The sequence below is a fragment of the Heterodontus francisci genome, chromosome 18, assembly GCF_036365525.1.
Source record: "Heterodontus francisci isolate sHetFra1 chromosome 18, sHetFra1.hap1, whole genome shotgun sequence".
Classification (NCBI taxonomy): domain Eukaryota; kingdom Metazoa; phylum Chordata; class Chondrichthyes; order Heterodontiformes; family Heterodontidae; genus Heterodontus; species Heterodontus francisci.
This window is the reverse complement of record NC_090388.1, coordinates 88,502,291-88,527,499: the sequence shown is the minus strand read 5'-3', so window position 1 is coordinate 88,527,499 and position 25,209 is coordinate 88,502,291.

The following is a 25,209-nucleotide window of genomic DNA, read 5'->3' as shown; positions in this document are numbered from 1 at the left end:
TGGAGGCAGATTCAGTGGGTGTTTAGGATCTGGAATGCACTGTCTGAGAGTGTGGTGGAGGCAGATTCAGTGAGTGTTTAGGATCTGGAATGCACTGTCTGAGAGTGTGGTGGAGACAGATTCAGTGAGTGTTTAGGATCTGGAATGCACTGTCTGAGAGTGTGGTGGAGGCAGATTCAGTGAGTGTTTAGGATCTGGAATGCACTGTCTGAGAGTGTGGTGGAGACAGATTCAGTGAGTGTTTAGGATGTGAATGAACTGTCTGAGAGTGTGGTGGAGGCAGATTCAGTGAGTGTTTAGGATATGGAATGCACTGCCGGAGAGTGTGGTGGAGGCAGATTCAGTGAGTGTTTAGGATCTGGAATGCACTGTCTGAGAGTGTGGTGGAGGCAGATTCAGTGAGTGTTTAGGATCTGGAATGCACTGTCTGATTGTGTGGTGGAGGCAGATTCAGTGAGTGTTTAGGAAGTGAATGAACTGTCTGAGAGTGTGGTGGAGGCAGATTCAGTGGCTGTTTAGGATCTGGAATGCAATGTCTGAGAGTGTGGTGGAGGCAGATTCAGTGGGTGTTTAGGATCTGGAATGCACTGTCTGAGAGTGTGGTGGAGGCAGATTCAGTGAGTGTTTAGGATCTGGAATGCACTGTCTGAGAGTGTGGTGGAGGCAGATTCAGTGAGTGTTTAGGAAGTGAATGAACTGTCTGAGAGTGTGGTGGAGGCAGATTCAGTGGCTGTTTAGGATCCGGAATTCAATGTCTGAGAGTGTGGTGGAGGCAGATTCAGTGGCTGTTTAGGATCTGGAATGCAATGTCTGAGAGTGTGGTGGAGGCAGATTCAGTGGGTGTTTAGGATCTGGAATGCACTGTCTGAGAGTGTGGTGGAGGCAGATTCAGTGAGTGTTTAGGATCTGGAATGCACTGTCTGAGAGTGTGGTGGAGGCAGATTCAGTGAGTGTTTAGGATCTGGAATGCACTGTCTGAGAGTGTGGTGGAGACAGATTCAGTGAGTGTTTAGGATCTGGAATGCACTGTCTGAGAGTGTGGTGGAGGCAGATTCAGTGAGTGTTTAGGATCTGGAATGCACTGTCTGAGAGTGTGGTGGAGACAGATTCAGTGAGTGTTTAGGATGTGAATGAACTGTCTGAGAGTGTGGTGGAAGCAGATTCAGTGAGTGTTTAGGATATGGAATGCACTGCCGGAGAGTGTGGTGGAGGCAGATTCAGTGAGTGTTTAGGATCTGGAATGCACTGTCTGAGAGTGTGGTGGAGGCAGATTCAGTGAGTGTTTAGGATCTGGAATGCACTGTCTGATTGTGTGGTGGAGGCAGATTCAGTGAGTGTTTAGGAAGTGAATGAACTGTCTGAGAGTGTGGTGGAGGCAGATTCAGTGGCTGTTTAGGATCTGGAATGCAATGTCTGAGAGTGTGGTGGAGGCAGATTCAGTGGGTGTTTAGGATCTGGAATGCACTGTCTGAGAGTGTGGTGGAGGCAGATTCAGTGAGTGTTTAGGATCTGGAATGCACTGTCTGAGGGTGTGGTGGCGGCAGATTCAGTGAGTGTTTAGGATCTGGAATGCACTGTCTGAGGGTGTGGTGGAGGCAGATTCAGTGAGTGTTTAGGATCTGGAATGCACTGTCTGAGAGTGTGGTGGAGGCAGATTCAGTGAGTGTTTAGGATCTGGAATGCACTGTCTGAGAGTGTGGTGGAGGCAGATTCAGTGAGTGTTTAGGATCTGGAATGCACTGTCTGAGAGTGTGGTGGAGACAGATTCAGTGAGTGTTTAGGATCTGGAATGCACTGTCTGAGAGTGTGGTGGAGACAGATTCAGTGAGTGTTTAGGATCTGGAATGCACTGTCTGAGAGTGTGGTGGAGACAGATTCAGTGAGTGTTTAGGATGTGAATGAACTGTCTGAGAGTGTGGTGGAGGCAGATTCAGTGAGTGTTTAGGATATGGAATGCACTGCCGGAGAGTGTGGTGGAGGCAGATTCAGTGAGTGTTTAGGATCTGGAATGCACTGTCTGAGAGTGTGGTGGAGGCAGATTCAGTGAGTGTTTAGGATCTGGAATGCACTGCCTGAGAATGTGGTGGAGGCAGATTCAGTGTGTTTAGGATCTGGAATGCACTGTCTGATTGTGTGGTGGAGGCAGATTCAGTGAGTGTTTAGGAAGTGAATGAACTGTCTGAGAATGTGGTGGAGGCAGATTCAGTGGCTGTTTAGGATCTGGAATGCAATGTCTGAGAGTGTGGTGGAGGCAGATTCAGTGGGTGTTTAGGATCTGGAATGCACTGTCTGAGAGTGTGGTGGAGGCAGATTCAGTGATTGTTTAGGATCTGGAATGCACTGTCTGAGAGTGTGGTGGAGGCAGATTCAGTGAGTGTTTAGGATCTGGAATGCACTGTCTGAGAGTGTGGTGGAGACAGATTCAGTGAGTGTTTAGGATCTGGAATGCACTGTCTGAGAGTGTGGTGGAGGCAGATTCAGTGAGTGTTTAGGATCTGGAATGCACTGTCTGAGAGTGTGGTGGAGACAGATTCAGTGGGTGTTTAGGATCTGGAATGCACTGCCTGAGAGTGTGGTGGAGGCAGATTCTGTGAGTGTTTAGGAAGTGAATGAACTGTCTGAGAGTGTGGTGGAGGCAGATTCAGTGAGTGTTTAGGATCTGGAATGAACTGCCTGAGAGTGTGGTGGAGGCAGATTGAGTGGGTGTTTAGGATCTGGAATGCACTGTCTGAGAGTGTGGTGGAGGCAGATTCAGTGAGTGTTTAGAATCTGGAATGCACTGTCTGAGAGTGTGGTGGAGGCAGATTCAGTGAGTGTTTAGGATCTGGAATGCACTGTCTGAGAGTGTGGTGGAGGCAGATTCAGTGAGTGTTTAGGATCTGGAATGCACTGTCTGAGAGTGTGGTGGAGGCAGATTCAATGAGTGTTTAGGATCTGGAATGAACTGCCTGAGAGTGTGGTGGAGGCAGATTCAGTGAGTGTTTAGGATCTGGAATGCACTGTCTGAGGGTGTGGTGGAGGCAGATTCAGTGAGTGTTTAGGATCTGGAATGCACTGTCTGAGGGTGTGGTGGAGGCAGATTCAGTGAGTGTTTAGGATCTGGAATGCACTGTCTGAGAGTGTGGTGGAGGCAGATTCAGTGAGTGTTTAGGATCTGGAATGCACTGTCTGAGAGTGTGGTGGAGGCAGATTCAGTGAGTGTTTAGGATCTGGAATGCACTGTCTGAGAGTGTGGTGGAGACAGATTCAGTGAGTGTTTAGGATCTGGAATGCACTGTCTGAGAGTGTGGTGGAGACAGATTCAGTGAGTGTTTAGGATCTGGAATGCACTGTCTGAGAGTGTGGTGGAGACAGATTCAGTGAGTGTTTAGGATGTGAATGAACTGTCTGAGAGTGTGGTGGAGGCAGATTCAGTGAGTGTTTAGGATATGGAATGCACTGCCGGAGAGTGTGGTGGAGGCAGATTCAGTGAGTGTTTAGGATCTGGAATGCACTGTCTGAGAGTGTGGTGGAGGCAGATTCAGTGAGTGTTTAGGATCTGGAATGCACTGTCTGATTGTGTGGTGGAGGCAGATTCAGTGAGTGTTTAGGAAGTGAATGAACTGTCTGAGAATGTGGTGGAGGCAGATTCAGTGGCTGTTTAGGATCTGGAATGCAATGTCTGAGAGTGTGGTGGAGGCAGATTCAGTGGGTGTTTAGGATCTGGAATGCACTGTCTGAGAGTGTGGTGGAGGCAGATTCAGTGAGTGTTTAGGATCTGGAATGCACTGTCTGAGAGTGTGGTGGAGACAGATTCAGTGAGTGTTTAGGATCTGGAATGCACTGTCTGAGAGTGTGGTGGAGGCAGATTCAGTGAGTGTTTAGGATCTGGAATGCACTGTCTGAGAGTGTGGTGGAGACAGATTCAGTGAGTGTTTAGGATGTGAATGAACTGTCTGAGAGTGTGGTGGAGGCAGATTCAGTGAGTGTTTAGGATATGGAATGCACTGCCGGAGAGTGTGGTGGAGGCAGATTCAGTGAGTGTTTAGGATCTGGAATGCACTGTCTGAGAGTGTGGTGGAGGCAGATTCAGTGAGTGTTTAGGAAGTGAATGAACTGTCTGAGAGTGTGGTGGAGGCAGATTCAGTGGCTGTTTAGGATCTGGAATGCAATGTCTGAGAGTGTGGTGGAGGCAGATTCAGTGGGTGTTTAGGATCTGGAATGCACTGTCTGAGAGTGTGGTGGAGGCAGATTCAGTGAGTGTTTAGGATCTGGAATGCACTGTCTGAGAGTGTGGTGGAGGCAGATTCAGTGAGTGTTTAGGAAGTGAATGAACTGTCTGAGAGTGTGGTGGAGGAAGATTCAGTGGCTGTTTAGGATCCGGAATTCAATGTCTGAGAGTGTGGTGGAGGCAGATTCAGTGGCTGTTTAGGATCTGGAATGCAATGTCTGAGAGTGTGGTGGAGGCAGATTCAGTGGGTGTTTAGGATCTGGAATGCACTGTCTGAGAGTGTGGTGGAGGCAGATTCAGTGAGTGTTTAGGATCTGGAATGCACTGTCTGAGAGTGTGGTGGAGGCAGATTCAGTGAGTGTTTAGGAACTGGAATGCACTGTCTGAGAGTGTGGTGGAGACAGATTCAGTGAGTGTTTAGGATCTGGAATGCACTGTCTGAGAGTGTGGTGGAGGCAGATTCAGTGAGTGTTTAGGATCTGGAATGCACTGTCTGAGAGTGTGGTGGAGACAGATTCAGTGAGTGTTTAGGATGTGAATGAACTGTCTGAGAGTGTGGTGGAAGCAGATTCAGTGAGTGTTTAGGATATGGAATGCACTGCCGGAGAGTGTGGTGGAGGCAGATTCAGTGAGTGTTTAGGATCTGGAATGCACTGTCTGAGAGTGTGGTGGAGGCAGATTCAGTGAGTGTTTAGGATCTGGAATGCACTGTCTGATTGTGTGGTGGAGGCAGATTCAGTGAGTGTTTAGGAAGTGAATGAACTGTCTGAGAGTGTGGTGGAGGCTGATTCAGTGGCTGTTTAGGATCTGGAATGCAATGTCTGAGAGTGTGGTGGAGGCAGATTCAGTGGGTGTTTAGGATCTGGAATGCACTGTCTGAGAGTGTGGTGGAGGCAGATTCAGTGAGTGTTTAGGATGTGGAATGCACTGTCTGAGAGTGTGGTGGAGGCAGATTCAGTGAGTGTTTAGGAAGTGAATGAACTGTCTGAGAGTGTGGTGGAGGCAGATTCAGTGGCTGTTTAGGATCCGGAATTCAATGTCTGAGAGTGTGGTGGAGGCAGATTCAGTGGCTGTTTAGGATCTGGAATGCACTGTCTGAGAGTGTGGTGGAGGCAGATTCAGTGAGTGTTCAGGATCTGGAATGAACTGCCTGAGAGTGTAGTGGAGACAGATTCAGTGAGTGTTTAGGATCTGGAATGCACTGTCTGAGAGTGTGGTGGAGGCAGATTCAGTGAGTGTTTAGGATCTGGAATGCACTGTCTGATAGTGTGGTGGAGGCAGATTCAGTGAGTGTTTAGGAAGTGAATGAACTGTCTGAGAGTGTGGTGGAGGCAGATTCACTGGCAGTTTAGGATCTGGAATGCAATGCCTGAGAGTGTGGTGGAGGCAGATTCAGTGGGTGTTTAGGATCTGGAATGAACTGTCTGAGAGTGTGGTGGAGGCAGATTCAGTGAGTGTTTAGGATGTGGAATGCACTGTCTGAGAGTGTGGTGGAGGCAGATTCAGTGGGTGTTTAGGATCTGGAATGCACTGTCTGAGAGTGTGGTGGAGGCAGATTCAGTGGGTGTTTAGGATCTGGAATGCACTGTCTGAGAGTGTGGTGGAGGCAGATTCAGTGAGTGTTTAGGATGTGGAATGCACTGTCTGAGAGTGTGGTGGAGGCAGATTCAGTGGGTGTTTAGGATCTGGAATGCACTGTCTGATAGTGTGGTGGAGGCAGATTCAGTGAGTGTTCAGGATCTGGAATGCACTGTCTGAGAGTGTGGTGGAGGCAGATTCAGTGAGTGTTCAGGATCTGGAATGCACTGCCGGAGAGTGTGGTGGAGGCAGATTCAGTGAGTGTTTAGGATCTGGAATGCACTGTCTGAGAGTGTGGTGGAGGCAGATTCAGTGGGTGTTTAGGATCTGGAATGCATTGCCTGAGAGTGTGGTGGAGGCAGATTCAGTGAGTGTTTAGGATCTTGAATGCATTGCCTGAGAGTGTGGTGGAGGCAGATTCAGTGAGTGTTTAGGATCTTGAATGCACTGCCGGAGAGGGTGGTGGAGGCAGATTCAGTGAGTGTTTAGGATCTGGTATGCACTGTCTGAGAGTGTGGTGGAGGCAGATTCAGTGAGTGTTTAGGATCTGGAATGCACTGTCTGAGAGTGTGGTGGAGGCAGATTCAGTGAGTGTTTAGGAAGTGAATGAACTGTCTGAGAGTGTGGTGGAGGCAGATTCAGTGAGTGTTTAGGAAGTGAATGAACTGTCTGAGAGTGTGGTGGAGGCAGATTCAGTGAGTGTTTAGGATCTGGAATGCACTGCCTGAGAGTGTGGTGGAGGCAGATTCAGTCGGTGTTTAGGATCTGGAATGAACTGCCTGAGAGTGTGGTGGAGGCAGATTCAGTGAGTGTTTAGGATCTGGAATGCACTGTCTGAGAGTGTGGTGGAGACAGATTCAGAGAGTGTTTAGAATCTGGAATGCACTGTCTGAGAGTGTGGTGGAGGCAGATTCAGTGAGTGTTTAGGATCTGGAATGCACTGTCTGAGAGTGTGGTGGAGGCAGATTCAATGAGTGTTTAGGATCTGGAATGAACTGCCTGAGAGTGTGGTGGAGGCAGATTCAGTGAGTGTTTAGGATCTGGAATGCACTGTCTGAGGGTGTGGTGGCGGCAGATTCAGTGAGTGTTTAGGATCTGGAATGCACTGTCTGAGGGTGTGGTGGAGGCAGATTCAGTGAGTGTTTAGGATCTGGAATGCACTGTCTGAGAGTGTGGTGGAGGCAGATTCAGTGAGTGTTTAGGATCTGGAATGCACTGTCTGAGAGTGTGGTGGAGACGGATTCAGTGAGTGTTTAGGATCTGGAATGCACTGTCTGAGAGTGTGGTGGAGACAGATTCAGTGAGTGTTTAGGATCTGGAATGCACTGTCTGAGAGTGTGGTGGAGACAGATTCAGTGAGTGTTTAGGATGTGAATGAACTGTCTGAGAGTGTGGTGGAGGCAGATTCAGTGAGTGTTTAGGATCTGGAATGCACTGTCTGATTGTGTGGTGGAGGCAGATTCAGTGAGTGTTTCGGAGGTGAATGAACTGTCTGAGAATGTGGTGGAGGCAGATTCAGTGGCTGTTTAGGATCTGGAATGCAATGTCTGAGAGTGTGGTGGAGGCAGATTCAGTGGGTGTTTAGGATCTGGAATGCACTGTCTGACAGTGTGGTGGAGGCAGATTCAGTGAGTGTTTAGGATCTGGAATGCACTGTCTGAGAGTGTGGTGGAGGCAGATTCAGTGAGTGTTTAGGAAGTGAATGAACTGTCTGAGAGTGTGGTGGAGGCAGATTCAGTGACTGCTAAGGATATGGAATGCACTGTCTGAGAGTGTGGTGGAGGCAGATTCAGTGAGTGTTTAGGATGTGGAATGCACTGTCTGAGAGTGTGGTGGAGGCAGATTCAGTGAGTGTTTAGGATCTGGAATGCACTGTCTGAGAGTGTGGTGGAGACGGATTCAGTGAGTGTTTAGGATCTGGAATGCACTGTCTGAGAGTGTGGTGGAGACAGATTCAGTGAGTGTTTAGGATCTGGAATGCACTGTCTGAGAGTGTGGTGGAGACAGATTCAGTGAGTGTTTAGGATGTGAATGAACTGTCTGAGAGTGTGGTGGAGGCAGATTCAGTGAGTGTTTAGGATCTGGAATGCACTGTCTGATTGTGTGGTGGAGGCAGATTCAGTGAGTGTTTCGGAAGTGAATGAACTGTCTGAGAATGTGGTGGAGGCAGATTCAGTGGCTGTTTAGGATCTGGAATGCAATGTCTGAGAGTGTGGTGGAGGCAGATTCAGTGGGTGTTTAGGATCTGGAATGCACTGTCTGACAGTGTGGTGGAGGCAGATTCAGTGAGTGTTTAGGATCTGGAATGCACTGTCTGAGAGTGTGGTGGAGGCAGATTCAGTGAGTGTTTAGGAAGTGAATGAACTGTCTGAGAGTGTGGTGGAGGCAGATTCAGTGACTGTTTAGGATCCGGAATTCAATGTCTGAGAGTGTGGTGGAGGCAGATTCAGTGAGTGTTCAGGATCTGGAATGAACTGCCTGAGAGTGTAGTGGAGACAGATTCAGTGAGTGTTTAGGATCTGGAATGCACTGTCTGAGAGTGTGGTGGAGGCAGATTCAGTGAGTGTTTAGGATCTGGAATGCACTGTCTGATAGTGTGGTGGAGGCAGATTCAGTGAGTGTTTAGGAAGTGAATGAACTGTCTGAGAGTGTGCTGGAGGCAGATTCACTGGCTGTTTCGGATCTGGAATGCAATGTCTGAGAGTGTGGTGGATGCAGATTCAGTGGGTGTTTAGGATCTGGAATGAACTGTCTGAGAGTGTGGTGGAGACAGATTCAGTGAGTGTTTAGGATGTGGAATGCACTGTCTGAGAGTGTGGTGGAGGCAGATTCAGTGGGTGTTTAGGATCTGGAATGCACTGTCTGAGAGTGTGGTGGAGGCAGATTCAGTGGGTGTTTAGGATCTGGAATGCACTGTCTGAGAGTGTGGTGGAGGCAGATTCAGTGAGTGTTTAGGATGTGGAATGCACTGTCTGAGAGTATGGTGGAGGCAGATTCAGTGGGTGTTTAGGATCTGGAATGCACTGTCTGAGAGTGTGGTTGAGGCAGATTCAGCGAGTGTTTAGGATCTGGAATGCACTGTCTGATAGTGTGGTGGAGGCTGATTCAGTGAGTGTTCAGGATCTGGAATGCACTGTCTGATAGTGTGGTGGAGGCAGATTCAGTGAGTGTTCAGGATCTGGAATGCACTGCCGGAGAGTGTGGTGGAGGCAGATTCAGTGAGTGTTTAGGATCTGGAATGCACTGTCTGAGAGTGTGGTGGAGGCAGATTCAGTGGGTGTTTAGGATCTGGAATGCATTGCCTGAGACTGTGGTGGAGGCAGATTCAGTGAGTGTTTAGGATCTGGAATGCATTTCCTGAGAGTGTGGTGGAGGCAGATTCAGTGAGTGTTTAGGATCTGGAATGCACTGCCGGAGAGGGTGGTGGAGGCAGATTCAGTGAGTGTTTAGTATCTGGAATGCACTGTCTGAGAGTGTGGTGGAGGCAGATTCTGTGAGTATTTAGGAAGTGAATGAACTGTCTGAGAGTGTGGTGGAGGCAGATTCAGTGAGTGTTTAGGAAGTGAATGAACTGTCTGAGAGTGTGGTGGAGGCAGATTCAGTGAGTGTTGAGGATCTGGAATGCACTGCCTGAGAGTGTGGTGGAGGCAGATTCAGTGGGTGTTTAGGATCTGGAATGAACTGCCTGAGAGTGTGGTGGAGGCAGATTCAGTGAGTGTTTAGGATCTGGAATGCACTGCCTGAGAGTGTGGTGGAGGCAGATTCAGTGAGTGTTTAGGATCTGGAATGCACTGTCTGAGAGTGTGGTGGAGGCAGATTCAGTGAGTGTTTAGGATCTGGAATGCACTGTCTGAGAGAGTGGTGGAGGCTGATTCAATGAGTGTTTAGGATCTGGAATGAACTGCCTGAGAGTGTGGTGGAGGCAGATTCAGTGAGTGTTTAGGATCTGGAATGCACTGTCTGAGGGAGTGTTGGAGGCAGATTCAGTGAGTGTTTAGGATCTGGAATGCACTGCCTGAGAGTGTGGTGGAGGCAGATTCAGTGTGTTTAGGAAGTGAATGAACTGTCTGAGAGTGTGGTGGTGGCAGATTCAGTGGCTGTTTGGGATCTGGAATGCAATGTCTGAGAGTGTGGTGGAGGCAGATTCAGTGGGTGTTTAGGATCTGGAATGCACTGTCTGAGAGTGTGGTGGAGGCAGATTCAGTGAGTGTTTAGGATCTGGAATGCACTGTCTGAGAGTGTGGTGGAGGCAGATTCAGTGAGTGTTTCGGAAGTGAATGAACTGTCTGAGAGTGTGGTGGAGGCAGATTCAGTGGCTGTTTAGGATCCGGAATTCAATGTCTGAGAGTGTGGTGGAGGCAGATTCAGTGGCTGTTTAGGATCTGGAATGCACTGTCTGAGAGTGTGGTGGAGGCAGATTCTGTGAGTGTTTAGGATCTGGAATGCACTGTCTGAGAGTGTGGTGGAGACAGATTCAGTGAGTGTTTAGGATGTGAATGAACTGTCTGAGAGTGTGGTGGAGGCAGATTCAGTGAGTGTTTAGGATCTGGAATGCACTGTCTGATTGTGTGGTGGAGGCAGATTCAGTGAGTGTTTCGGAAGTGAATGAACTGTCTGAGAATGTGGTGGAGGCAGATTCAGTGGCTGTTTAGGATCTGGAATGCAATGTCTGAGAGTGTGGGGGAGGCAGATTCAGTGGGTGTTTAGGATCTGGAATGCACTGTCTGACAGTGTGGTGGAGGCAGATTCAGTGAGTGTTTAGGATCTGGAATGCACTGTCTGAGAGTGTGGTGGAGGCAGATTCAGTGAGTGTTTAGGAAGTGAATGAACTGTCTGAGAGTGTGGTGGAGGCAGATTCAGTGACTGTTTAGGATCTGGAATGCACTGTCTGAGAGTGTGGTGGAGGCAGATTCAGTGAGTGTTTAGGATCTGGAATGCACTGTCTGAGAGTGTGGTGGAGGCAGATTCAGTGAGTGTTTAGGATCTGGAATGCACTGTCTGAGAGTGTGGTGGAGACGGATTCAGTGAGTGTTTAGGATCTGGAATGCACTGTCTGAGAGTGTGGTGGAGACAGATTCAGTGAGTGTTTAGGATCTGGAATGCACTGTCTGAGAGTGTGGTGGAGACAGATTCAGTGAGTGTTTAGGATGTGAATGAACTGTCTGAGAGTGTGGTGGAGGCAGATTCAGTGAGTGTTTAGGATCTGGAATGCACTGTCTGATTGTGTGGTGGAGGCAGATTCAGTGAGTGTTTCGGAAGTGAATGAACTGTCTGAGAATGTGGTGGAGGCAGATTCAGTGGCTGTTTAGGATCTGGAATGCAATGTCTGAGAGTGTGGTGGAGGCAGATTCAGTGGGTGTTTAGGATCTGGAATGCACTGTCTGACAGTGTGGTGGAGGCAGATTCAGTGAGTGTTTAGGATCTGGAATGCACTGTCTGAGAGTGTGGTGGAGGCAGATTCAGTGAGTGTTTAGGAAGTGAATGAACTGTCTGAGAGTGTGGTGGAGGCAGATTCAGTGACTGTTTAGGATCCGGAATTCAATGTCTGAGAGTGTGGTGGAGGCAGATTCAGTGGCTGTTTAGGATCTGGAATGCACTGTCTGAGAGTGTGGTGGAGGCAGATTCAGTGAGTGTTCAGGATCTGGAATGAACTGCCTGAGAGTGTAGTGGAGACAGATTCAGTGAGTGTTTAGGATCTGGAATGCACTGTCTGAGAGTGTGGTGGAGGCAGATTCAGTGAGTGTTTAGGATCTGGAATGCACTGTCTGATAGTGTGGTGGAGGCAGATTCAGTGAGTGTTTAGGAAGTGAATGAACTGTCTGAGAGTGTGGTGGAGGCAGATTCACTGGCTGTTTCGGATCTGGAATGCAATGTCTGAGAGTGTGGTGGAGGCAGATTCAGTGGGTGTTTAGGATCTGGAATGAACTGTCTGAGAGTGTGGTGGAGACAGATTCAGTGAGTGTTTAGGATGTGGAATGCACTGTCTGAGAGTGTGGTGGAGGCAGATTCAGTGGGTGTTTAGGATCTGGAATGCACTGTCTGAGAGTGTGGTGGAGGCAGATTCAGTGGGTGTTTAGGATCTGGAATGCACTGTCTGAGAGTGTGGTGGAGGCAGATTCAGTGAGTGTTTAGGATGTGGAATGCACTGTCTGAGAGTGTGGTGGAGGCAGATTCAGTGGGTGTTTAGGATCTGGAATGCACTGTCTGAGAGTGTGGTTGAGGCAGATTCAGCGAGTGTTTAGGATCTGGAATGCACTGTCTGAGAGTGTGGTGGAGGCAGATTCAGTGAGTGTTCAGGATCTGGAATGCACTGTCTGATAGTGTGGTGGAGGCAGATACAGTGAGTGTTCAGGATCTGGAATGCACTGCCGGAGAGTGTGGTGGAGGCAGATTCAGTGAGTGTTTAGGATCTGGAATGCACTGTCTGAGAGTGTGGTGGAGGCAGATTCAGTGGGTGTTTAGGATCTGGAATGCATTGCCTGAGAGTGTGGTGGAGGCAGATTCAGTGAGTGTTTAGGATCTGGAATGCATTTCCTGAGAGTGTGGTGGAGGCAGATTCAGTGAGTGTTTAGGATCTGGAATGCACTGCCGGAGAGGGTGGTGGAGGCAGATTCAGTGAGTGTTTAGTATCTGGAATGCACTGTCTGAGAGTGTGGTGGAGGCAGATTCAGTGAGTGTTTAGGAAGTGAATGAACTGTCTGAGAGTGTGGTGGAGGCAGATTCAGTGAGTGTTTAGGAAGTGAATGAACTGTCTGAGAGTGTGGTGGAGGCAGATTCAGTGAGTGTTTAGGATCTGGAATGCACTGCCTGAGAGTGTGGTGGAGGCAGATTCAGTGGGTGTTTAGGATCTGGAATGAACTGCCTGAGAGTGTGGTGGAGGCAGATTCAGTGAGTGTTTAGGATCTGGAATGCACTGCCTGAGAGTGTGGTGGAGGCAGATTCAGTGAGTGTTTAGGATCTGGAATGCATTGCCTGAGAGTGTGGTGGAGGCAGATTCAGTGAGTGTTTAGGATCTGGAATGCACTGTCTGAGAGTGTGGTGGAGGCAGATTCAGTGAGTGTTTATGATCTGGAATGCACTGTCTGAGAGTGTGGTGGAGGCAGATTCAATGAGTGTTTAGGATCTGGAATGAACTGCCTGAGAGTGTGGTGGAGGCAGATTCAGTGAGTGTTTAGGATCTGGAATGCACTCTCTGAGGGTGTGGTGGAGGCAGATTCAGTGAGTGTTTAGGATCTGGAATGCACTGTCTGATTGTGTGGTGGAGGCAGATTCAGTGAGTGTTTAGGAAGTGAATGAACTGTCTGAGAATGTGGTGGAGGCAGATTCAGTGGCTGTTTAGGATCTGGAATGCAATGTCTGAGAGTGTGGTGGAGGCAGATTCAGTGGGTGTTTAGGATCTGGAATGCACTGTCTGAGAGTGTGGTGGAGGCAGATTCAGTGAATGTTTAGGATCTGGAATGTACTGTCTGAGAGTGTGGTGGAGGCAGATTCAGTGAGTGTTTCGGAAGTGAATGAACTGTCTGAGAGTGTGGTGGAGGCAGATTCAGTGTCTGTTTAGGATCCGGAATTCAATGTCTGAGAGTGTGGTGGAGGCAGATTCAGTGGCTGTTTAGGATCTGGAATGCACTGTCTGAGAGTGTGGTGGAGGCAGATTCAGTGAGTGTTCAGGATCTGGAATGAACTGCCTGAGAGTGTAGTGGATACAGATTCAGTGAGTGTTTAGGATCTGGAATGCACTGTCTGAGAGTGTGGTGGAGGCAGATTCAGTGAGTGTTTAGGATCTGGAATGCACTGTCTGATCGTGTGGTGGAGGCAGATTCAGTGAGTGTTTAGGAAGTGAATGAACTGTCTGAGAGTGTGGTGGAGGCAGATTCACTGGCTGTTTAGGATCTGGAATGCAATGTCTGAGAGTGTGGTGGAGGCAGATTCAGTGGGTGTTTAGGATCTGGAATGAAATGTCTGAGAGTGTGGTGGAGGGAGATTCAGTGAGTGTTTAGGATGTGGAATGCACTGTCTGAGAGTGTGGTGGAGGCAGATTCAGTGGGTGTTTAGGATCTAGAATGCACTGTCTGAGAGTGTGGTGGAGGCAGATTCAGTGGGTGTTTAGGATCTGGAATGCACTGTCTGAGAGTGTGGTGGAGGCAGATTCAGTGAGTGTTCAGGATGTGGAATGCACTGTCTGAGAGTGTGGTGGAGGCAGATTCAGTGGGTGTTTAGGATCTGGAATGCACTGTCTGAGAGTGTGGTAGAGGCAGATTCAGCGAGTGTTTAGGATCTGGAATGCACTGTCTGAGAGTGTGGTGGAGGCAGATTCAGTGAGTGTTCAGGATCTGGAATGCACTGTCTGATAGTGTGGTGGAGGCAGATTCAGTGAGTGTTAAGGATCTGGAATGCACTGCCGGAGAGTGTGGTGGAGGCAGATTCAGTGAGTGTTTAGGATCTGGAATGCACTGTCTGAGAGTGTGGTGGAGGCAGATTCAGTGGGTGTTTAGGATCTGGAATGCATTGCCTGAGAGTGTGGTGGAGGCAGATTCAGTGAGTGTTTAGGATCTGGAATGCATTGCCTGAGAGTGTGGTGGAGGCAGATTCAGTGAGTGTTTAGGATCTGGAATGCACTGCCGGAGAGGGTGGTGGAGGCAGATTCAGTGAGTGTTTAGGATCTGGAATGCACTGTCTGAGAGTGTGGTGGAGGCAGATTCAGTGAGTGTTTAGGAAGTGAATGAACTGTCTGAGAGTGTGGTGGAGGCAGATTCAGTGAGTGTTTAGGAAGTGAATGAACTGTCTGAGAGTGTGGTGGAGGCAGATTCAGTGAGTGTTTAGGATCTGGAATGCACTGCCGGAGAGGGTGGTGGAGGCAGATTCAGTGAGTGTTTAGGATCTGGAATGCATTGTCTGAGAGTGTAGTGGAGGCAGATTCAGTGAGTGTTTAGGAAGTGAATGAACTGTCTGAGAGTGTGGTGGAGGCAGATTCAGTGAGTGTTTAGGAAGTGAATGAACTGTCTGAGAGTGTGGTGGAGGCAGATTCAGTGAGTGTTTAGGATCTGGAATGCACTGCCTGAGAGTGTGGTGGAGGCAGATTCAGTGGGTGTTTAGGATCTGGAATTAACTGCCTGAGAGTGTGGTGGAGGCAGATTCAGTGAGTGTTCAGGATCTGGAATGCACTGCCGGAGAATGTGGTGGAGGCAGATTCAGTGAGTGTTTAGGATCTGGAATGCACTGTCTGAGAGTGTGGTGGAGGCAGATTCAGTGGGTGTTTAGGATCTGGAATGCAATGTCTGAGAGTGTGGTGGAGGCAGATTCAGTGGGTGTTTAGGATCTGGAATGCACTGTCTGAGAGTGTGGTGGAGGCAGATTCAGTGAGTGTTTAGGATCTGGAATGCACTGTCTGAGAGTGTGGTGGAGGCAGATTCAGTGGGTGTTTAGGATCTGGAATGCATTGCCTGAGAGTGTGGTGGAGGCAGATTCAGTGAGTGTTTAGGATCTGGAATGCATTGCCTGAGAGTGTGGTGGAGGCAGATTCAGTGAGTGTTTAGGATCTGGAATGCACTGTCTGAGAGTGTGGTGGAGGCAGATTCAGTGAGTGTTTATGATCTGGAATGCACTGTCTGAGAGTGTGGTGGAGGCAGATTCAATGAGTGTTTAGGATCTGGAATGAACTGCCTGAGAGTGTGGTGGAGGCAGATTCAGTGAGTGTTTAGGATCTGGAATGCACTCTCTGAGGGTGTGGTGGAGGCAGATTCAGTGAGTGTTTAGGATCTGGAATGCACTGTCTGATTGTGTGGTGGAGGCAGATTCAGTGAGTGTTTAGGAAGTGAATGAACTGTCTGAGAATGTGGTGGAGGCAGATTCAGTGGCTGTTTAGGATCTGGAATGCAATGTCTGAGAGTGTGGTGGAGGCAGATTCAGTGGGTGTTTAGGATCTGGAATGCACTGTCTGAGAGTGTGGTGGAGGCAGATTCAGTGAATGTTTAGGATCTGGAATGTACTGTCTGAGAGTGTGGTGGAGGCAGATTCAGTGAGTGTTTCGGAAGTGAATGAACTGTCTGAGAGTGTGGTGGAGGCAGATTCAGTGTCTGTTTAGGATCCGGAATTCAATGTCTGAGAGTGTGGTGGAGGCAGATTCAGTGGCTGTTTAGGATCTGGAATGCACTGTCTGAGAGTGTGGTGGAGGCAGATTCAGTGAGTGTTCAGGATCTGGAATGAACTGCCTGAGAGTGTAGTGGATACAGATTCAGTGAGTGTTTAGGATCTGGAATGCACTGTCTGAGAGTGTGGTGGAGGCAGATTCAGTGAGTGTTTAGGATCTGGAATGCACTGTCTGATCGTGTGGTGGAGGCAGATTCAGTGAGTGTTTAGGAAGTGAATGAACTGTCTGAGAGTGTGGTGGAGGCAGATTCACTGGCTGTTTAGGATCTGGAATGCAATGTCTGAGAGTGTGGTGGAGGCAGATTCAGTGGGTGTTTAGGATCTGGAATGAAATGTCTGAGAGTGTGGTGGAGGGAGATTCAGTGGGTGTTTAGGATCTGGAATGCACTGTCTGAGAGTGTGGTGGAGGCAGATTCAGTGAGTGTTCAGGATGTGGAATGCACTGTCTGAGAGTGTGGTGGAGGCAGATTCAGTGGGTGTTTAGGATCTGGAATGCACTGTCTGAGAGTGTGGTAGAGGCAGATTCAGCGAGTGTTTAGGATCTGGAATGCACTGTCTGAGAGTGTGGTGGAGGCAGATTCAGTGAGTGTTCAGGATCTGGAATGCACTGTCTGATAGTGTGGTGGAGGCAGATTCAGTGAGTGTTAAGGATCTGGAATGCACTGCCGGAGAGTGTGGTGGAGGCAGATTCAGTGAGTGTTTAGGATCTGGAATGCACTGTCTGAGAGTGTGGTGGAGGCAGATTCAGTGGGTGTTTAGGATCTGGAATGCATTGCCTGAGAGTGTGGTGGAGGCAGATTCAGTGAGTGTTTAGGATCTGGAATGCATTGCCTGAGAGTGTGGTGGAGGCAGATTCAGTGAGTGTTTAGGATCTGGAATGCACTGCCGGAGAGGGTGGTGGAGGCAGATTCAGTGAGTGTTTAGGATCTGGAATGCACTGTCTGAGAGTGTGGTGGAGGCAGATTCAGTGAGTGTTTAGGAAGTGAATGAACTGTCTGAGAGTGTGCTGGAGGCAGATTCAGTGAGTGTTTAGGAAGTGAATGAACTGTCTGAGAGTGTGGTGGAGGCAGATTCAGTGAGTGTTTAGGATCTGGAATGCACTGCCGGAGAGGGTGGTGGAGGCAGATTCAGTGAGTGTTTAGGATCTGGAATGCATTGTCTGAGAGTGTAGTGGAGGCAGATTCAGTGAGTGTTTAGGAAGTGAATGAACTGTCTGAGAGTGTGGTGGAGGCAGATTCAGTGAGTGTTTAGGAAGTGAATGAACTGTCTGAGAGTGTGGTGGAGGCAGATTCAGTGAGTGTTTAGGATCTGGAATGCACTGCCTGAGAGTGTGGTGGAGGCAGATTCAGTGGGTGTTTAGGATCTGGAATTAACTGCCTGAGAGTGTGGTGGAGGCAGATTCAGTGAGTGTTTAGGATCTGGAATGCACTGCCTGAGAGTGTGGTGGAGGCAGATTCAGTGAGTGTTTAGGATCTGGAATGCACTGTCTGAGAGTGTGGTGGAGGCAGATTCAGTGAGTGTTTAGGATCTGGAATGAACTGCCTGAGAGTGTGGTGGAGGCAGATTCAGTGAGTGTTTAGTATCTGGAATGCACTGTCTGAGGGTGTGGTGGAGGCAGATTCAGTGAATGTTTAGGATCTGGAATGCACTGTCTGAGGGTGTGGTGGAGGCAGATTCAGTGAGTGTTTAGGATCTGGAATGCACTGTCTGAGAGTGTGGTGGAGGCAGATTCAATGAGTGTTTAGGATCTGGAATGAACTGCCTGAGAGTGTGGTGGAGGCAGATTCAGTGAGTGTTTAGGATCTGGAATGCACTGTCTGAGGGTGTGGTGCAGGCAGATTCAGTGAGTGTTTAGGATCTGGAATGCACTGTCTGAGGGTGTGGTGGAGGCAGATTCAGTGAGTGTTTAGGATCTGGAATGCACTGTCTGAGAGTGTGGTGGAGGCAGATTCAGTGAGTGTTTAGGATCTGGAATGCACTGTCTGAGAGTGTGGTGGAGGCAGATTCAGTGAGTGTTTAGGATCTGGAATGCACTGTCTGAGAGTGTGGTGGAGACAGATTCAGTGAGTGTTTAGGATCTGGAATGCACTGTCTGAGAGTGTGGTGGAGACAGATTCAGTGAGTGTTTCGGATATGGAATGAACTGTCTGTAAATGTGGTGGAGGCAGATTCAGTGGCTGTTTAGGATCTGGAATGTACTGTCTGAGAGTGTGGTGGAGGCAGATTCAGTGAGTGTTTCGGAAGTGAATGAACTGTCTGAGAGTGTGGTGGAGGCAGATTCAGTGAATGTTTAGGATCTGGAATGTACTGTCTGAGAGTGTGGTGGAGGCAGATTCAGTGAGTGTTTCGGAAGTGAATGAACTGTCTGAGAGTGTGGTGGAGGCAGATTCAGTGTCTGTTTAGGATCCGGAATTCAATGTCTGAGAGTGAGGTGGAGGCAGATTCAGTGGCTGTTTAGGATCTGGAATGCACTGTCTGAGAGTGTGGTGGAGGCAGATTCAGTGAGTGTTCAGGATCTGGAATGAACTGCCTGAGAGTGTAGTGGATACAGATTCAGTGAGTGTTTAGGATCTGGAATGCACTGTCTGAGAGTGTGGTGGAGGCAGATTCAGTGAGTGTTTAGGATCTGGAATGCACTGTCTGATCGTGTGGTGGAGGCAGATTCAGTGAGTGTTTAGGAAGTGAATGAACTGTCTGAGAGTGTGGTGGAGGCAGATTCACTGGCTGTTTAGGATCTGGAATGCAATGTCTGAGAGTGTGGTGGAGGCAGATTCAGTGGGTGTTTAGGATCTGGAATGAAATGTCTGAGAGTGTGGTGGAGGGAGATTCAGTGAGTGTTTAGGATGTGGAATGCACTGTCTGAGAGTGTGGTGGAGGCAGATTCAGTGGGTGTTTAGGATCTAGAATGCACTGTCTGAGAGTGTGGTGGAGGCAGATTCAGTGGGTGTTTAGGATCTGGAATGCACTGTCTGAGAGTGTGGTGGAGGCAGATTCAGTGAGTGTTCAGGATGTGGAATGCACTGTCTGAGAGTGTGGTGGAGGCAGATTCAGTGGGTGTTTAGGATCTGGAATGCACTGTCTGAGAGTGTGGTGGAGGCAGATTCAGCGAGTGTTTAGGATCTGGAATGCACTGTCTGAGAGTGTGGTGGAGGCAGATTCAGTGAGTGTTCAGGATCTGGAATGCACTGTCTGATAGTGTGGTGGAGGCAGATTCAGTGAGTGTTAAGGATCTGGAATGCACTGCCGGAGAGTGTGGTGGAGGCAGATTCAGTGAGTGTTTAGGATCTGGAATGCACTGTCTGAGAGTGTGGTGGAGGCAGATTCAGTGGGTGTTTAGGATCTGGAATGCATTGCCTGAGAGTGTGGTGGAGGCAGATTCAGTGAGTGTTTAGGATCTGGAATGCATTGCCTGAGAGTGTGGTGGAGGCAGATTCAGTGAGTGTTTAGGATCTGGAATGCACTGCCGGAGAGGGTGGTGGAGGCAGATTCAGTGAGTGTTTAGGATCTGGAATGCACTGTCTGAGAGTGTGGTGGAGGCAGATTCAGTGAGTGTTTAGGAAGTGAATGAACTGTCTGAGAGTGTGGTGGAGGCAGATTCAGTGAGTGTTTAGGAAGTGAATGAACTGTCTGAGAGTGTGGTGGAGGCAGATTCAGTGAGTGTTTAGGATCTGGAATGCACTGCCGGAGAGGGTGGTGGAGGCAGATTCAGTGAGTGTTTAGGATCTGGAATGCACTGTCTGAGAGTGTGGTGGAGGCAGATTCAGTGAGTGTTTAGGAAGTGAATGAACTGTCTGAGAGTGTGGTGGAGGCAGATTCAGTGAGTGTTTAGGAAGTGAATGAACTGTCTGAGAGTGTGGTGGAGGCAGATTCAGTGAGTGTTTAGGATCTGGAATGCACTGCCTGAGAGTGTGGTGGAGGCAGATTCAGTGGGTGTTTAGGATCTGGAATTAACTGCCTGAGAGTGTGGTGGAGGCAGATTCAGTGAGTGTTTAGGATCTGGAATGCACTGCCTGAGAGTGTGGTGGAGGCAGATTCAGTGAGTGTTTAGGATCTGGAATGAACTGCCTGAGAGTGTGGTGGAGGCAGATTCAGTGAGTGTTTAGTATCTGGAATGCACTGTCTGAGGGTGTGGTGGAGGCAGATTCAGTGAGTGTTTAGGATCTGGAATGCACTGTCTGAGGGTGTGGTGGAGGCAGATTCAGTGAGTGTTTAGGATCTGGAATGCACTGTCTGAGAGTGTGGTGGAGGCAGATTCAATGAGTGTTTAGGATCTGGAATGAACTGCCTGAGAGTGTGGTGGAGGCAGATTCAGTGAGTGTTTAGGATCTGGAATGCACTGTCTGAGGGTGTGGTGCAGGCAGATTCAGTGAGTGTTTAGGATCTGGAATGCACTGTCTGAGGGTGTGGTGGAGGCAGATTCAGTGAGTGTTTAGGATCTGGAATGCACTGTCTGAGAGTGTGGTGGAGGCAGATTCAGTGAGTGTTTAGGATCTGGAATGCACTGTCTGAGAGTGTGGTGGAGGCAGATTCAGTGAGTGTTTAGGATCTGGAATGCACTGTCTGAGAGTGTGGTGGAGACAGATTCAGTGAGTGTTTAGGATCTGGAATGCACTGTCTGAGAGTGTGGTGGAGACAGATTCAGTGAGTGTTTAGGATCTGGAATGCACTGTCTGAGAGTGTGGTGGAGACAGATTCAGTGAGTGTTTAGGATGTGAATGAACTGCCTGAGAGTGTGGTGGAGGGAGATTCAGTGAGTGTTTAGGATCTGGAATGCACTGTCTGAGAGTGTGGTGGAGGCAGATTCAGTGAGTGTTTAGGATTTGGAATGAACTGCCTGAGAGTGTGGTGGAGGCAGATTCAGAGAGTGTTTAGGATCTGGAATGCACTGTCTGAGAGTGTGGTGGAGGCAGATTCAGTGAGTGTTTAGGAAGTGAATGAACTGTCTGAGAGTGTGGTGGAGGCTGATTCAGTGAGTGTTTAGGATCTGGAATGCACTGCCTGAGAGTGTGGTGGAGGCAGATTCAGTGGGTGTTTAGGATCTGGAATTAACTGCCTGAGAGTGTGGTGGAGGCAGATTCAGTGAGTGTTTAGGATCTGGAATGCACTGCCTGAGAGTGTGGTGGAGGCAGATTCAGTGAGTGTTTAGGATCTGGAATGCACTGTCTGAGAGTGTGGTGGAGGCAGATTCAGTGAGTGTTTAGGATCTGGAATGAACTGCCTGAGAGTGTGGTGGAGGCAGATTCAGTGAGTGTTTAGTATCTGGAATGCACTGTCTGAGGGTGTGGTGGAGGCAGATTCAGTGAGTGTTTAGGATCTGGAATGCACTGTCTGAGGGTGTGGTGGAGGCAGATTCAGTGAGTGTTTAGGATCTGGAATGCACTGTCTGTGAGTGTGGTGGAGGCAGATTCAATGAGTGTTTAGGATCTGGAATGAACTGCCTGAGAGTGTGGTGGAGGCAGATTCAGTGAGTGTTTAGGATCTGGAATGCACTGTCTGAGAGTGTGGTGGAGACAGATTCAGTGAGTGTTTAGGATGTGAATGAACTGCCTGAGAGTGTGGTGGAGGGAGATTCAGTGAGTGTTTAGGATCTGGAATGCACTGTCTGAGAGTGTGGTGGAGGCAGATTCAGTGAGTGTTTCGGATATGGAATGAACTGCCTGAGAGTGTGGTGGAGGGAGATTCAGTGAGTGTTTAGGATCTGGAATGCACTGTCTGAGAGTGTGGTGGAGGCAGATTCAGTGAGTGTTTAGGATTTGGAATGAACTGCCTGAGAGTGTGGTGGAGGCAGATTCAGTGAGTGTTTAGGATCTGGAATGCACTGTCTGAGAGTGTGGTGGAGGCAGATTCAGTGGGTGCTTAGGATCTGGAATGCACTGTCTGCGAGTGTGGTGGAGGCAGATTCAGTGAGTGTTTAGGATGTGGAATGCACTGTCTGAGAGTGTGGTGGAGGCAGATTCAGTGGGTGTTTAGGATGTGGAATGCACTGTCTGAGAGTGTGGTGCAGGCAGATTCAGTGAGTGTTTAGGATCTGGAATGCACTGTCTGAGGGTGTGGTGGAGGCAGATTCAGTGAGTGTTTAGGATCTGGAATGCACTGTCTGAGAGTGTGGTGGAGGCAGATTCAGTGAGTGTTTAGGATCTGGAATGCACTGTCTGAGAGTGTGGTGGAGGCAGATTCAGTGAGTGTTTAGGATCTCGAATGCACTGCCGGAGAGTGTGGTGGAGGCAGATTCAGTGAGTGTTTAGGATCTGGAATGCACTGTCTGAGAGTGTGGTGGAGGCAGATTCAGTGAGTGTTTAGGATCTGGAATGCACTGTCTGAGAGTGTGGTGGAGACAGATTCAGTGAGTGTTTAGGATCTGGAATGCACTGTCTGAGAGTGTGGTGGAGACAGATTCAGTGAGTGTTTAGGATGTGAATGAACTGCCTGAGAGTGTGGTGGAGGGAGATTCAGTGAGTGTTTAGGATCTGGAATGCACTGTCTGAGAGTGTGGTGGAGGCAGATTCAGTGAGTGTTTCGGATATGGAATGAACTGCCTGAGAGTGTGGTGGAGGGAGATTCAGTGAGTGTTTAGGATCTGGAATGCACTGTCTGAGAGTGTGGTGGAGGCAGATTTAGTGAGTGTTTAGGATTTGGAATGAACTGCCTGAGAGTGTGGTGGAGGCAGATTCAGTGAGTGTTTAGGATCTGGAATGCACTGTCTGAGAGTGTGGTGGAGGCAGATTCAGTGGGTGCTTAGGATCTGGAATGCACTGTCTGCGAGTGTGGTGGAGGCAGATTCAGTGAGTGTTTAGGATGTGGAATGCACTGTCTGAGAGTGTGGTGGAGGCAGATTCAGTGGGTGTTTAGGATCTGGAATGCACTGTCTGAGAGTGTAGTGGAGACAGATTCAGTGTGTGTTTAGGATCTGGAATGCACTGTCTGAGAGTGTGGTGGAGGCAGATTCAGCGAGTGTTTAGGATCTGGAATGCACTGTCTGAGAGTGTAGTGGAGACAGATTCAGTGAGTGTTTAGGATCTGGAATGCACTGTCTGATAGTGTGGTGGAGGCAGATTCAGTGAGTGTTCAGGATCTGGAATGCACTGCCGGAGAGTGTGGTGGAGGCAGATTCAGTGGGTGTTCAGGATCTGGAATGCACTGCCTGAGAGTGTGGTGGAGGCAGATTCTGTGAGTGTTTAGGAAGTGAATGAACTGTCTGAGAGTGTGGTGGAGGCAGATTCACTGAGTGTTTAGGAAGTGAATGAACTGTCTGAGAGTGTGGTGGAGGCTGATTCAGTGAGTGTTTAGGATCTGGAATGAACTGCCTGAGAGTGTGGTGGAGGCAGATTGAGTGGGTGTTTAGGATCTGGAATGCACTGTCTGAGAGTGTGGTGGAGGCAGATTCAGTGGGTGTTTAGGATCTGGAATGCACTGTCTGAGAGTGTGGTGGAGGCAGATTCAGTGGGTGTTCAGGATCTGGAATGCACTGCCTGAGAGTGTGGTGGAGGCAGATTCTGTGAGTGTTTAGGAAGTGAATGAACTGTCTGAGAGTGTGGTGGAGGCAGATTCACTGAGTGTTTAGGAAGTGAATGAACTGTCTGAGAGTGTGGTGGAGGCTGATTCAGTGAGTGTTTAGGATCTGGAATGAACTGCCTGAGAGTGTGGTGGAGGCAGATTGAGTGGGTGTTTAGGATCTGGAATGCACTGTCTGAGAGTGTGGTGGAGGCAGATTCAGTGAGTGTTTAGGATCTGGAATGCACTGTCTGCGAATGTGGTGGAGGCAGATTCAGTGAGTGTTTATGATGTGGAATGCACTGTCTGAGAGTGTGGTGGAGGCAGATTCAGTGGGTGTTTAGGATCTGGAATGCACTGTCTGAGAGTGTAGTGGAGACAGATTCAGTGAGTGTTTAGGATCTGGAATGAACTGTCTGAGAGTTTGGTGGAGGCAGATTCAGTGAGTGTTTAGGATCTGGAATGCACTGTCTGAGAGTGTGGTGGAGGCAGATTCAGTGAGTGTTTCGGATATGGAATGAACTGCCTGAGTGTGTGGTGGAGGGAGATTCAGTGAGTGTTTAGGATCTGGAATGCACTGTCTGAGAGTGTGGTGGAGGCAGATTCAGTGAGTGTTTAGGATTTGGAATGAACTGCCTGAGAGTGTGGTGGAGGCAGATTCAGTGAGTGTTTAGGATCTGGAATGCACTGTCTGCGAGTGTGGTGGAGGCAGATTCAGTGAGTGTTTAGGATGTGGAATGCACTGTCTGAGAGTGTAGTGGAGACAGATTCAGTGAGTGTTTAGGATCTGGAATGCACTGTCTGAGAGTGTGGTGGAGGCAGATTCAGTGGGTGTTTAGGATCTGGAATGCACTGTCTGAGAGTGTGGTGGAGGCAGATTCAGTGAGTGTTTAGGATCTGGAATGCACTGTCTGAGAGTGTGGTGGAGGCAGATTCAGTGAGTGTTTAGGAAGTGAATGAACTGTCTGAGAGTGTGGTGGAGGCAGATTCAGTGGCTGTTTAGGATCCGGAATTCAATGTCTGAGAGTGTGGTGGAGGCAGATTCAGTGGCTGTTTAGGATCCGGAATTCAATGTCTGAGAGTGTGGTGGAGGCAGATTCAGTGAGTGTTCAGGATCTGGAATGAACTGCCTGAGAGTGTAGTGGAGACAGATTCAGTGAGTGTTTAGGATCTGGAATGCACTGTCTGAGAGTGTGGTGGAGGCAGATTCAGTGAGTGTTTAGGATCTGGAATGCACTGTCTGATAGTGTGGTGGAGGCAGATTCAGTGAGTGTTTAGGAAGTGAATGAACTGTCTGAGAGTGTGGTGGAGGCAGATTCACTGGCTGTTTAGGATCTGGAATGCAATGTCTGAGAGTGTGGTGGAGGCAGATTCAGTGGGTGTTTAGGATCTGGAATGAACTGTCTGTGAGTGTGGTGGAGGCAGATTCAGTGAGTGTTTAGGATGTGGAATGCACTGTCTGAGAGTGTGGTGGAGGCAGATTCAGTGGGTGTTTAGGATCTGGAATGCACTGTCTGAGAGTGTGGTGGAGGCAGATTCAGTGAGTGTTTAGGTTGTGGAATGCACTGTCTGAGAGTGTGGTGGAGGCAGATTCAGTGGGTGTTTAGGATCTGGAATGCACTGTCTGAGAGTGTGGTGGAGGCAGATTCAGCGAGTGTTTAGGATCTGGAATGCACTGTCTGAGAGTGTGGTGGAGGCAGATTCAGTGAGTGTTCAGGATCTGGAATGCACTGCCGGAGAGTGTGGTGGAGGCAGATTCAGTGAGTGTTTAGGATCTGGAATGC